General features: G+C 34.6%; 1 pseudogene; it reads left to right on the plus strand.

Moving 5' to 3' along the window:
* Positions 1-1,576: 1,576 nt before the first annotated feature.
* On the plus strand, positions 1,577-5,208 carry LOC111614248 (annotated as a pseudogene).
* Positions 5,209-15,329: the final 10,121 nt, after the last annotated feature.

Raw genomic sequence — 15,329 nt, forward strand, 5'->3', positions numbered from 1 at the left:
GGCGAAGTGACTGTCCTTTAAGATATCTAATTTTGTGTCCTTATCCTACCAATTCGGAACCCTTTTGGATATTATATATTTTTTTCCTCAAGGATATTTAAATACAGCAAGAGATATGGAACAAATTTTTGTGAACTCTCTCTTGTTAGTAATTTTTGTTGGTGAAGTTGGATAAACTGAGCCAGCAAGGATGTATGCGAGAGACGGACGAAACTTCTATACGTCTTCATTCTAGGAAGAGCTACAGACACACTGGACGTTAGAAAAATTGCAATAATTCAGAGGGTCATAGGCAACGAGAAAAAATAAACAGTGTCATCGTACAGTACATCGCATTCTATCTTTTAGGAGACCAGGAGATAAACTTTTTAACGCGTGACAGCCACATTCCTAACATTTCTCGGCCCTTCGCGTTTAGAGACTTAGAATTTTCCCTCAATAATAGTTCGTGTACCGTCTATCAGTAGCGTGCCGTCATTGGAAGCGGTGGATGCGCCGCTTTCCTTGTATTTTCTAAAAATTAAATACATATTAATTTTAATTATATGAAAATAATCGTGTAATATTTTATTATAACCACATTATGTATCTTATTACAAATTGCTATACTACACGTGAAAAAAGATATATGATCGCTATTGTATATTCGAATATTAGTGGCGGAGTGGAAGCGCCGTATCGTCGGCATCCAAAAAGCCAGATTCGTGCATGCGCTTTACAGAGCACCAACCTCATTTGGTTTAGCTGGAGGAAGCCTAGGACCTTGACTGGATGCTACAGGTATACCGCATCCAATTCTATCCAGGACCGGTTCTGGGCTGTTAGCAGCCTACCTGCTAGATATTTGGCCACCCTCGCCCCATTATGGGAATCACGAGTAGATTTACAACTTAACCCAACCGATAAGAATTTACTGGTATGTTTTTATGATAGTTCTGTATAGTTGACAGGAGTTTTAAAAAATCCATTAAAATATTTGATATTTTTATTCCGTTCTCCCGTCTTATATTACTTACGTATTTCAATGTTAAACCAGTGATATTACGATTTCGTATGTCTCATCGATAAGGGGATGTGGGAAAAAAAATCGTGTACAATTCTTGTATAATGTTAAAAAATTAACTGTTACTTTGACAGCATCATTTACAACTATATTTAATTAATGTGAGAGATGCACGAGGTACAGAAAAAGCTCTAGAATTTATTTTCCTTAAATTTACGATTTATGTATCCGTTGTCGTAAAAATTTTTCTTCCCACTTTTTTCCCGACATTTTACAAATATTCGAGTACAAAGGGTGCGTTTACTTCTGAGTTATCAGTGCTAATTCTGATAACCGGATGTGACGTCATTAGCACGTGTATTCGTGTTTGCTTGTCCAATTCGAAAGTGAACACATACACTAACAAGAAATATGGCTGGAAACCGCCATATTTCTTGTTAGCGTATGTGTTCACTTTCGAATTGGATAAGCAAGCACGAATACACGTGCTAATGACGTCACATCCGGTTATCAGAANCGGTGCATATTTGATCCAAGTCGAACAACCGAAACCATGTTAAATAAAGACTTGAAATGAACGTAAAAATAATGGATTTCTTTTTCCCCAACCTATTCAGATGGCACAACGCCCTGATTGGTCAGCTGAATAACGTTGTTTGTAATTCTATAACAAACAACTATTTTCTTGATCGACAGAACTCAAAATTTGAAAATTTCGAATTTTCTGAAACTTTCTATTTGCATCTGTCTGAATATACAGAACAGCGTTTATGTATGAGTTTGTTGGAAACACGCCTTTGTCGTAATTAATGAATTTCATTATCATAACTTCATATCAATACCTGAATTGTTATAATAGTTAATAATATAAAAGCGTTTTTTCTAACAAAATGACATAAAAAATGGCACCAGACACAAATTAAATGTTATTTTTAAAATAACACACCGGAAAATTACGCANTTATTATAACCACATTATGTATCTTATTACAAATTGCTATACTACACGTGAAAAAAGATATATGATCGCTATTGTATATTCGAATATTAGTGGCGGAGTGGAAGCGCCGTATCGTCGGCATCCAAAAAGCCAGATTCGTGCATGCGCTTTACAGAGCACCAACCTCATTTGGTTTAGCTGGAGGAAGCCTAGGACCTTGACTGGATGCTACAGGTATACCGCATCCAATTCTATCCAGGACCGGTTCTGGGCTGTTAGCAGCCTACCTGCTAGATATTTGGCCACCCTCGCCCCATTATGGGAATCACGAGTAGATTTACAACTTAACCCAACCGATAAGAATTTACTGGTATGTTTTTATGATAGTTCTGTATAGTTGACAGGAGTTTTAAAAAATCCATTAAAATATTTGATATTTTTATTCCGTTCTCCCGTCTTATATTACTTACGTATTTCAATGTTAAACCAGTGATATTACGATTTCGTATGTCTCATCGATAAGGGGATGTGGGAAAAAAAATCGTGTACAATTCTTGTATAATGTTAAAAAATTAACTGTTACTTTGACAGCATCATTTACAACTATATTTAATTAATGTGAGAGATGCACGAGGTACAGAAAAAGCTCTAGAATTTATTTTCCTTAAATTTACGATTTATGTATCCGTTGTCGTAAAAATTTTTCTTCCCACTTTTTTCCCGACATTTTACAAATATTCGAGTACAAAGGGTGCGTTTACTTCTGAGTTATCAGTGCTAATTCTGATAACCGGATGTGACGTCATTAGCACGTGTATTCGTGTTTGCTTGTCCAATTCGAAAGTGAACACATACACTAACAAGAAATATGGCTGGAAACCGCCATATTTCTTGTTAGCGTATGTGTTCACTTTCGAATTGGATAAGCAAGCACGAATACACGTGCTAATGACGTCACATCCGGTTATCAGAATTAGCACTGCTAACTCAGAAGTAAACGCACCCAAAGTAACCGGTTTCGACTTATTTCTACTTAAGAAGTAGTTAAATAATTAACAGATTAGGGAGTTAGGGACATAAACAAAACCGTGATGAAAGAGCTGGATTATTATTTAAACAAAAGCGTAACCGAACCAATCTATAGTTGAGTACAGCGGGGACTGACTTCTTCGAAATACTGTATTAGATGTAATAAAGACAGAAATTTTTCCAGTTCGACGAGTGTGACCGAAAAGTTGTAAATTTTGGAAATTTCCGTGGACAACACCTGATCCTAAAACGAATTAGTTAGAAAACAAATGACTATTAAGTTTAACATATTTAGAATTTTACAGCNTACTGTATTAGATGTAATAAAGACAGAAATTTTTCCAGTTCGACGAGTGTGACCGAAAAGTTGTAAATTTTGGAAATTTCCGTGGACAACACCTGATCCTAAAACGAATTAGTTAGAAAACAAATGACTATTAAGTTTAACATATTTAGATTTTTACAGTTATGGTGAGAAACGTTTAAAATTTACAACAACCTGTCGCGTTCTTTACCGTTACTAGTGATGCGACTAAACAGGCATTTGCCATTGGCCGGTGTCGGCACCCTCGGAATTTGGTAGTCCTCGTGCATGTATACACTGCGGGACCGTCTCTGATCCCAATCATTAGCCACTGGTAGGGAGCTGACTAAGTGGATTTTTTTAAAATTTAAAAAGTAAAGAATATTTTATGTTATTTTTATATACTTTTTTTTTACAAATCTATATTTAATTAAGCCATCTCTGACAGTGAGCAAGTCCCACCGACTTGAAAGCCGATCCACGGAGGTACGCGTAGTCATACCCACCCTCGGTTCTCACATAGCCTAATTTCAATTTACTCAAGAAATTTTTGATCTGAAAATAATTTATAACCTGAAAAATTAATTTTTTACGTTATAAATAATATAATAAGGTTATAGAAAATAATTCTTCCAAACATTCACGAGACATTGTTCTAACACGTGCGACTAAATATTAGGTTGGGGAAAAAGAAATCCATTATTTTGTCACTAGATGGCTGTAGTGATACATATCTCATAAAATATTGATGACACAAGTTCAGACTTGTGCTTATTGGAAAAGTGACATTCTGTACTAAAAAAAATTCTTTTACAATTTTTTGATTGGTCAATTCAGTTGTGAGTTATAGGGTGTAAAAGACGGAAGTTAACAAAGAGAAAATTAGGTATGTTTTACAATTTTGCTTCAATAAAGGCGAAAATGCAAGCCAGGCAGCTGAAATTGTGAATGGTGTTTATGGTCCTGATACTGTCACAGCCAATTATGTGCAATTTTGGTTTCGTCAGTTCCGTTCTGGTAATTTCGATGTTAAAGATGCACCTCGCACAGGTAGGCCCGTTGTCGAAAATGTCAATAAAATCATGGAAATGATAGAAGTAGACTGGCACGTTAGCACTCGTAGCATTGCCCAGGAGCTAAAGATTGACCATAAAACAGTTCTAAACCATCTGAATAAAGCTGGATTCAAAAAGAAGCTTGATGTTTGGGTGCCACATGAATTGACGGAAGAAAACATTATGGATCGAATTTCCATCTGCGAAGCCTTGGCCAAACGGAACGAAATCGACCCATTTCTTAAACGGATGGTGACTGGGGATGAGAAATGGGTTACATATGGCAATATTGTGCGATAACGATCGTGGTCAGTGTGGTGAAGCGGCTCAAACGGTGGCTAAACCAGGACTAACAGCCAGGAAGGTTTTGCTGTGCATTTGGCGGGACTGGAAAGGAATCATCTACTATGAGCTGCTTCCATATGGCCAAACACTAAATTCGGACCTCTACTGTCAACAATTGGACCGTTTGAAGCTAGCGATTGATCAGAAGCAGCCAGAATTGGCTAACAGGAGAGGTGTTGTACTTCATCACAACAACGCCAGGCCACACACATCTATAGTGACTCGCCAGAAATTCCAGGAGCTTGGTTGGGAAGTTTTGATGCATCCACCTTATAGTCCAGACCTGGCACCAAGCGATTACCATCTTTTTTTATCATTACAAAATTTCCTCGGTGATAAGAAATTGGCATCAAGAGAGGATTGCGAAAATCACTTAGTCAAGTTTTTCGCCAATAGGGAGCAGGGCTTCTAAGAGAGAGGAATTATGAAGTTACCTTTAAAATGGCAACAAATTATAAAACAAAACGGTGCATATTTGATCCAAGTCGAACAACCGAAACCATGTTAAATAAAGACTTGAAATGAACGTAAAAATAATGGATTTCTTTTTCCCCAACCTATTCAGATGGCACAACGCCCTGATTGGTCAGCTGAATAACGTTGTTTGTAATTCTATAACAAACAACTATTTTCTTGATCGACAGAACTCAAAATTTGAAAATTTCGAATTTTCTGAAACTTTCTATTTGCATCTGTCTGAATATACAGAACAGCGTTTATGTATGAGTTTGTTGGAAACACGCCTTTGTCGTAATTAATGAATTTCATTATCATAACTTCATATCAATACCTGAATTGTTATAATAGTTAATAATATAAAAGCGTTTTTTCTAACAAAATGACATAAAAAATGGCACCAGACACAAATTAAATGTTATTTTTAAAATAACACACCGGAAAATTACGCAACTCATTGCAGGAATTGCTGTTGGCTTTTTTGGATTGAAATCAATGTCTCCTCTAAGCTGCGCGGCCGCGCACTGCTCAAATTGTTGCCGCGCAGGAGAGCATACACACTGATTTAAATTGTTGTTTACTTATTTCTCACTCTGTCTACAACATGATTATTGCTACGTATATTTCGATTAAATACATTAAATCATTGACAAGAGATAATATTTTGTATAAAATACGTTTTAAAATGAATTTTAATCTCTACTTTATAATTAATTATTTTAATTTTTATAGAAAAAAATAAAATTTTATATATATATATGCTCAGAAAAATTGTTTTCTCAGAATCTGCTAAGCAAAAATTTTTTTTTGCTGAGAGAAGTATATGTTCCGCTCATCGACAAAAAGTTAGACGAAATATTGGTTGAAATTGGCAAAAATATCGGAGGGTCAAAACTGTTACGATTCCAATACTTTACCGTGTTGTCAATGGCGTAGCGAACATAACTGGTGGCCGGGGCACGACACTATATTGGCGCCCCCTCTCCCTCCGCCTCCACAAACAAATTTTGTTTCTTTTGGAGACCATTTGGCGCCCGGGACATAATAGGCCCGCTTGCCCCTCTCGCTACGCTAATTGGTCTACTTTCCGTATTCCTTGATATCTCTGACTTCTTCCCAGCTCGTCTCCTCGAATGATGATTTTTCTCCTTTCCTCTCGCGCCAGTCCCCTTTGACCAATCAGGTATCACCCCCTATGTTATAGTGACCCATCGACCATTAAGTCAACGAATTACGGTTAGGTCAACAGAACAAAGGCCGAAAGTAAAATTTATGAAGGGAAAATGGTGGAAGAAAGAGAAAAAGAGAAAAAAAAACAACATCAACAAGCCACACACTCACAATTAGATAACAAATCAAGTAGCTTCAATGACGCTCGCTCGCTCGGGAGTATTTGTCTCGGAATCACAAATCACACGTAAACAAAATAAACAACTGCGTGAGAAGTGTCGAATTTCAACGAGCTAGACTGCTAGCGCACCGCCTGCGCGCACCACTCTTACCCTCTCGCTCATTCCCGAAGCGCGTGAGTCGCCGACGAAATTGTTTGATATGAATTGGTTTATTTTGATTTTTAAATTTAATAGTTTGCGATTTTGCGTGCCCCCTTTCAAAGGCGCCCGGGGCACGTGCCCTACTTGCCTTACCCTAGCTACGCCTCTGCGTGTTATATACACAAAAAGCCGGGAAAGTAAAGTGGAGAATTTGTTTTAGTTCCCGAAAAACCATATAAATGAAAGGTTAATTAATAATACAATTAATACCTTTATAATAACTAATAACCAACTAATACAAGGGTTTCTAATCTTTTTGGTGTATTGACTCCTTTAAAAAAAATCTTTTCTCGTCGATCCCTTCAATATAATTATGTGCTGTACAGTACTATGTATATTAATATATATGCCGTAACCTCTTATATAATTTTAAGACATCTTATAAGACATCTTCCAACGTTTATTTAACAGCAGAAAAAAACAGCGTGAGCGTTTCGAGATTGTTTGATATGAATTGGTTTATTTTGATTTTTAAATTTAATAGTTGGCGATTTTGCTCGCCTCCCTTTGAAAGGCGCAAAAGGCACGTGCTCTACTTGCCTTACCCTAGCTACGCCTCTGCATTTTATGTACTGTACACAAAAAGCCGGCAAAGTAAAGTGGAAAATTTGTTCCAGTTTCTGACAAACCAATATAAACAAAACGTTATTTAATAATAAAGTTAATACCTTTGTATTAACTAATAACCAATTAATGCAAGGATTCCTAATCTTTTTGATGTATTGACTTTAAAAAAGTTTTTTTTCGTCAATCCCTTCAATATTATGTACTGTACAGTACTATGTATATTAATATATATGCCATAACCTCTTATATAATTTTTAAAAGACATCTTCCAACGTTTATTTAAGAGCAGAAAAAATGTGTAAAATTTTAAATACATTTTTTTAATATTTGGAAGTTTTAGCCATTCCCGCAGACATTCATCAGTCCCTAAGCGATCAATACTGACTTCGTAGGGAAATCGCGAATTAACACAATAGAATATATTGATGTTTACCTTTTAAAAAATATTTCAATTACGGTTAATAAATCATAGAGAAAACAATTGTAAATTACTTATCAGCAGTTTATAATAAATATAAATTACTGGCACTAATTTTATATAAACAGAATAATGAACATTAATAATTTAATGAAGACAGAAGATGCTCTCTGCCTCTCTGCTTCTACTGTCTTCACCCAAGGTAGCCTTAAATAAGCGAGACGAAGCGGGGAATGCTGTCCGCCTCGTCTTTCGTCTTCATCCAGCGGGCCTTAAAGATGTAGGACAGAGAGCCTTTGCCTTTCGTCAGCGTCTGCTTGTCTTCTCTCGAAGGAGTTTTAAAAAGCCGAACAGAAAGATTCCTCTTCATCTCCCGTCGGCCTTTTCGCTCGATCATGTCTTCAAGAAACGGAACATACAGAGCCTTTTCTGCCTCCTACACATTCCTGAAGTATACATAATCAGAAAATTTCCGGGAAGTCTGAGAAAAAGGAAGAGGAAACGTGAAACTTTCGAACAAATTTACGATTAACAATAACCACTTACAATAGAAAAAGCCAACAATACATTCTAACAATTCGTTACGTATTGTTGGAATATATTTTTAATAACGCATGACGTATTACGATTCCGTCATGTTTTTACTTTACGTGTTACGTAAAAACATTAATCGGATTGAAATATTTCAGAAAGGATTATTTTGTTAAAATAATAATTATTAGAAACGAGATTATTTGAACTATTTAAAGTTGAAATAATCTTTTTCTGAGAAATAAAATTATAAATATATCAAAGTATTTATTTATTCTGATGTTATCTGAATTTTTTACGATCCAAAGAGCAATTTGTAATGATTGTGTCCCTTTTACGCTAGGTAATGCTTTATACACTTTAATATCTTTATACACAAACCTCCCAGCTAAATTTCAGAGATTTTCGACAAAAGGTACAGGAATGTGCGAAGAAAATCGTGCCTTTTACACACACTAACATTCATACATACAGACAGAATCCCAGTTATTTTGTATTTTCGACGTTTTAAGGTCCCAAGCGCAAAAATGTAGAAATACTGGGATCAATTTTTTTACCGATCGCCACAGTTCCTCTCTGTTATATATAACAGAGCCGGGAAGGTAAAAACAAGCTTAATTCCGGACATAACCAAAATTTTTTTTCGATTTCATCATACATATTTTGACAACTAACGTTGTTGTTTATCCTTTACTATCTGAGAACTTCTCAGTTTGCACGTTATGGGCGGCGGAAGCGACACTTTCCCGTCGTCCTTTGTCCTCCCGGCCGTGTGCTACCGTTTTAATATCGGAACTGACGGCCCAACGCAGCAGTCGCCACCCATTCCTCTCCTATTCAACCCTCGTCACCTGGTCTAATAACGAAAGCCGCCGCCAATTAACTCCGACGCACCGTCTCTCGGATCTCCTCGGATCTCCATTAATAAGAACACTGACATTAAACAAAACAGCCCTAGTTGCTGTGCGGTGTGTTCTATCCTAACGTCAAGTGGTGTGGAAGCCTAGTGAGTGCTTGGTGCGTTATCACAATTATACGACAGAGTGATAAATGGAGATGAAGTGATAATAAACACAGGTGTATTTTAAAACACTTCAAGTCGTCTTTTTACTTAATAAAGGCTTAATAAAATTTAATGCCAAATCAGAATAGAAAAAAACAAATTTCGTTTTTAGTCTTCCGGCTGTTATACAGAGGGAAAGTATGGCGATTCTTTAAAAAATGACCATCTTTTAGATTTTTATAATTTTTGCCGGATCGCCACACTTTTTCTCGAAACGTGGGGAAATTCAAAAAATTCAGGGAGTAATTTCTGTATGTATGAATGTTAGCGTGCTTGTAAGGGCATGATTTTGTTCATCCTATTTGAAGCTAAATAATTCCTATGCTTTTTGTCGAAAATTTGTGAAATTTTCCAAGGTGTTTTGATTGTTGGGGGGGTTCATGCTATTAAATTTTAGCGGATAAAGGTCGAGGGGTTAGGGAGATAATTGGGGGCCATGTGTATCTTCAGTAGGGTCTTAATGACGATTTTAGTCGTTATTAACATTTACATTTTTTATAAAACTCACCCCTACCTTCAAAATTAAGCTTACTGCCATTTTATAACAGTTAAAAATATAACGAATTTTTGAATGAAATATGATAAAAGATGGAGCCACCAAAATTGTAAACGTGGTTGGTTTATTTTTTAATGAAAAAAGAAAAGGGCAGTTAAAACGGACAACAAAATTATTAAAATACCAACAATAAGGAAAAACCTTTAATTTAAAATCGTAATATACAGGTGTTGGATAAATAGTATAAGTATTGTACAGTACTGTTCAAGTTGGAATATTGTTCTCAAATAAACGTTTACGTAGTCATTAAAATTGTATTATCGCAAATGTATATTATTTCATAATATACGTAAGCCTTTGATTTCTCCATCAAAGTGTTTTGAATGCTTCGACATGAACAAATAGGTTAGAAAACACTGCTGTACAGTAATCTTTGTTCCTAGCTTTTTAAAATTTGTTTTATACTTCTGTAATGGCAACAACCTTAATTTTGAGAGAAAGGATGAGTTTTATAAAAGAAACGAATTGAAAATGCTTTTAATAAGCATTTAAAATATTTGTGTTTCTTTTCTTGTATTCTTCGTTTTCACACATTCATTCTCATTTACTAATGTTTTGCAATTCTGGAAATTATATTTTAGCGTTTAGAAAAGAATAGAGAAAATAAATTACTAATCTTAGCCTAAATAAGTAATTTAGGAAGAAGTGTGAACGGTTCCGACCGAAGATAAAAAGGGAGAAAATGAAGAGAATGCTTTGTTTTGAAATTATTCTGTCAAATAAAACGTTTGTGTTTTGTTTAATTAAACTACATATGTTTTTGTGAGTTTTTATCTCTGCCAGATTCACCTTTGTTCAGGAATCAGCGTTGTAAGGAATGACCGTAAAACAGACGGAAAGAAGCGTTTGATTAAAAATCATTCTTCTGACCAATCGGATTTTCTTTCTCTGTTGGTTGGAAATGAGCTAAGCTACGATTGGTCTCAATCAAAGTGCAGTAAAGCCTCCCCAATAGGACGTCCACGAAAGATCATGGGACGAGATCGGAAGAGAAACACCAATCGGTGATGATGGGAGGAGGAAAGAGGTGGAGCTACCGGTCGAAGTCGTCTTTTTTTCTGTTCATTTATTTGTGCTCTGCAAGCGAACAGAAAGTCATTCGGAGCAATCAAACACTCTGAAACGTTTCTTCTTTCTATTTAAATATTTTATTTTTCTATTTCTTTTTCCCGTGATCATAAGACGCGTTAAAAATCCGAATTATTGAACGAAAAATACGTTCAAATACTTACTAAAGTATGATTGTGATTAAACAGACCGGATCATTTTTGTAAAAATTTTATTAAATACTAGCAGATAGACCCGGTATTGCTCGAGCAAAAAGTAACGATAGCGAAGATTAAGATTATTACGTTATTGTCAATCTTATCCGTTTTCACAGAATGCAAGAATTAGGTCCCTCTGTTTACAGACTAATTACAGATGGGTTTAAAATGTTCGATTTTCCGCAAAAACGAAAATAAACCGCATCTGCGCTTGTAAATCTTGCACGTCGCTTTCTGTTAACACTTCCATTGTTAAAACTTCCATTGTTACTTAATACTTCCATTGTCACAGCCTTAATCTTGTCCCTCACCCTCTCGGAAAGAATTTCGAAAAATCCCTTTTTTAGTGTGCGTTCTCGTGACATACCCTAACTGTGTACAAAATTTCAAACTTCAACTCCTAACCGTTTGGGTTCTACGCTGATTGTTATTATTATTATCAACTCGTCTCGATTATATATAGGCCTATAGATTATCGTAATTCAATTATTTTAATAATTCATTTTTAGTCCTTGCAAATTTATATAGTCATTTCCAATTATATATTGTGCAGGTAAAAAGTGCTGTTCACTATCTTCTAATAACTTCTCGTTATTCATATTATCAAATCCACAAATAGCAATTTCAACTTCGAACTCTTTTGTCTCGTGTAAATGAGGAAACTTACACTAAAAACATTATTTAATTTTTAAAGTATTTTCTTGATTCTTTGGAGAATGAAATAACAGAATACTTGAAATTTTTTTAGTTTTAAAAGAACAGAAATGAAGCATGCAATGACTAAACACATATTTTATAATAAAATAGATCATAATAAAATAGATCAAGCCCAGAGAAACTATTTCGCAGGTTTATTTTTCGCGATTATGGCTAAATCTGTGTTTAAATAGTTTATATCAGAAGTTTCAACCATTTTTCTTTTTTCTTTTTTTATTTTTGATTATCAGCTTTTTTCTGTAATTAGATTCAATTCACTGGCCTTTGTTTATTCTGAAAAAAAGGAATAAATTGGAAATATGTTTTTAAAATGATTTTCATATTATTGACGATACACAAAATTTAAAGTAAAATATTTAATTAAGCGCTTTCGCTTGTTACATTCAAGATACTTTAGAATGTTTAGAAAGAACAACGAAATTTTAATTACAAGTAGGGGAGACAGGGATTAGTTGTTACACGAAGTTTTCTGAGCAACAGCAAGAGGCATAACTTGTAAGTGTCAAATACCATGTTAATTCTAACACTATGTGAAATTTGGAAGTAGAGGGAGCTGTTAGAGTTGTGATATCTTCATTTGTATCATTTTTCAAGCTAAATCTAACTTTTTTTGTATTATGATTGCTATCTACTTTTAAATACAGGATCGCGTGGTAAGTTTTCAATGTTTAACATCTTTATTTACAGTATAGAATAGTGTAATATTTTGTTGTAATTGCATAAATATCTTGAAACGATCAAGAGTATTTCGCCATCTAATCAAAATGGCGGGATCGAAGCAAGTTGTTACAAAACGATTGGGGCATGTTGTTATATTGTAACAACAATGTTTGTATTCACTGTGTTTCTGATATATCAATGGACTCTGATTAATAAAATCATTATGCTTTGTAAGAGCACATTTTGTTTTAAGAAATATATTCTATATTGGTGCAATAACTTTTTCTCTTAATATAACTGAGTTTCATTGTAAAATTTTTTAAAATAAATAATTTTTAAACTTTACATCATGTTTATTTTCACATTTTCAATTAATCTGTTTTATTTGTCTGAAAAAAGTAAATGTAACAACTTACCCCACTAAAGGGTACATTGTTACAAAGTCGCACTCTTCTGAAAACTAAATATTTCAGAATATTAATAAATTCAAAGAAAAGTACAAAAATATGGAATATATAGCAAAGTGAATGCTTAACCTGTCAGCGGATTTACAGATTTCTATATTAGGTCAAATTATCATAAAAAATTTTAAGTAAAAACTATCACAACTAACCCCGGTTTCCCCTACTGTACTGTACTGTACTGTACTGTACATATAACATTTTTTTTCAAATTTTAAATTAAAACAGAGGTAGTTATATAAGTTAATTATTATATTAATTTAAAAATTATAGAGAAAAAGAATTAACATAAATAGTTTCAAATATCTGCAATTTGGCTGATGCCCTGTTACATTTCTGATATAAATAGTGATTCGGTTGAAAGATGTAAGTTATGTATTACTATTATATTGTTCCAACCCGGTGTTACTCTTGCAAGATTAATAGTTACTGAAGGTTTCTGCTTTTATATCCTTTTATAGCATATCCTAACCTTTCTGCTCTGCCTTTTTGTGTTCGCTTATACATTTAGATATGGGTCTAGTCGGGGCTCTAATGTAAAATATCATAGTCTTCTTTGCTGAGAATTATGCTATAAACACCAGCTTTTCTCATTATTGCCACGGATATCTAGCATTAAAAAATAACTTCCGTGATGATGAGATGAAAAAACCGGTAATTTTAATTAATGGAAATGTACAGTATATTCTAGCCAAACAATATGTAAATGAAAGAGATACATGCGAAAATCTTGCTTATGAATGCAAATGGAGGAGCTCAGTTTACAAGAACAAAAAGTTTATAACTTTGTTATCTAAATAATAAAATTTACAGTAAAGCCACTATTAATAAACACTCCATTAATGCTACGAAGTTCCTGTCGTAAGTCACACGGTATAGAACAATATAAGCCCTCCGAATAAGTAAGGTGTCAGGATAAAAATCGTCTGGCACACGGTTTTCCCGCGTTTTTCCATTCGTTCGACAAACGACGGTTATCGCCGTAGAAACGGCAACGGACCACTTTTGAAGACTCGACCGCTGATTGGTTGGGAGACATCACACCATCGGCGGACGTCTTGTAGCGCTACTAAGCGCTGATTGGTGGAAGCCAATTCTGCTTCAATCCTATAAAAGGATTGAGTGGTGGCGGGAAGTTCAGTTCACTGTGGACTCAGAAAGTGGACTCACGTTTGGTCTCAGTTCGCCTAAGCTGGTCCCGAAGCTTGTCTCGTCTCGTTGGGCTGTAAGGACTTTAGAGTTAGTTCGTTGCAAGGTGTCTTTTCGACGGACCTGTGATAGTGGATACAGGTGTTGAACTTTGTTATGATTAACGTTTTGTAAATGTTTGTTCTGTGAACCTTTGTAACTGTACATACGTTTATTTTCAATATATATAAGTTTTAAATTTAACTGGCGTATGTGTGTATTTTGAACTTGACTTAAGGTGATAGTTGAATAAGCCTAATATGGACCATACTGAAAAGACTTTCTTATTGGTAACTCAGGTGGTGTATTAACTTTCAAGATAAATCAAAAAACAAACGAGTTGTTATCGCTAGAAAAGCTTAAGTGTAAAAAAAACAAAGCGTGAACGTATACGATTCTTCTAGTGCGAATTTAACCTAGTAGACGAAACGATGTTTACGATCCTTGGCTTTTAAAAATATCCTGGAAATGGTAATAAGCATTGGTTATAATTTTATAATATCGATATATACGAATATCATGGATTCTTATAGCCTCTGATCATAATCTATATGCCTTAATTACCTGTGTCTCCATCACAATCACTACGGAAGCTCCTTTGTAGCGATACACATGGACACTAATGGAAAAAATCTCGTTGCGTATAGCATATCCCTCAGCAGAGGTTATGATATTTTATTTTACATTGAACTTTGTGTATCCGGTTGTGAAAATAATTTATAATAATTTATGTGTTCGCTCCTGCGACTTTAAACGTCAATATCCTTATTTAAATTACAAATATGATGAAGGAAAAAACCAAAAGAACAATCAATAATATGATGTTTCTTTTTTCATTCAAAAATCAGAAAACGTACACAATTCTGAATTTTGATTTATTTTATTTTGCTGAAATTTAAAGTAATATCAATTATTATTAGAATACAATGTGTGTATTTTTATTATATTTTTTAATATAATAAAAAATAATTTTTACAGTCGTCTCCTAAACGAACCCGTCGTTTATAAACACGCCAGAGAATTCAACTAACCCTCGGAGAATGCTAGCAACCTTGAAAACCTATAGAGCTATAGAGCTTATATCATAAATTCAATCCCGTAAAGTAGACTTCCCGTTTTAAACAGGAAGCATTGTTGTGCAGTTAACGTAGTACAAATCAGGTTTTATTACAAAAATAATGCTGAAGATGTGAATTAAGTACGTAATTTTGTGGCGAG

This window comes from Centruroides sculpturatus, unplaced genomic scaffold, assembly GCF_000671375.1.
Source record: "Centruroides sculpturatus isolate CEXI.00-Female unplaced genomic scaffold, Cexi_2.0 scaffold1830, whole genome shotgun sequence".
NCBI classification, from domain to species: domain Eukaryota; kingdom Metazoa; phylum Arthropoda; class Arachnida; order Scorpiones; family Buthidae; genus Centruroides; species Centruroides sculpturatus.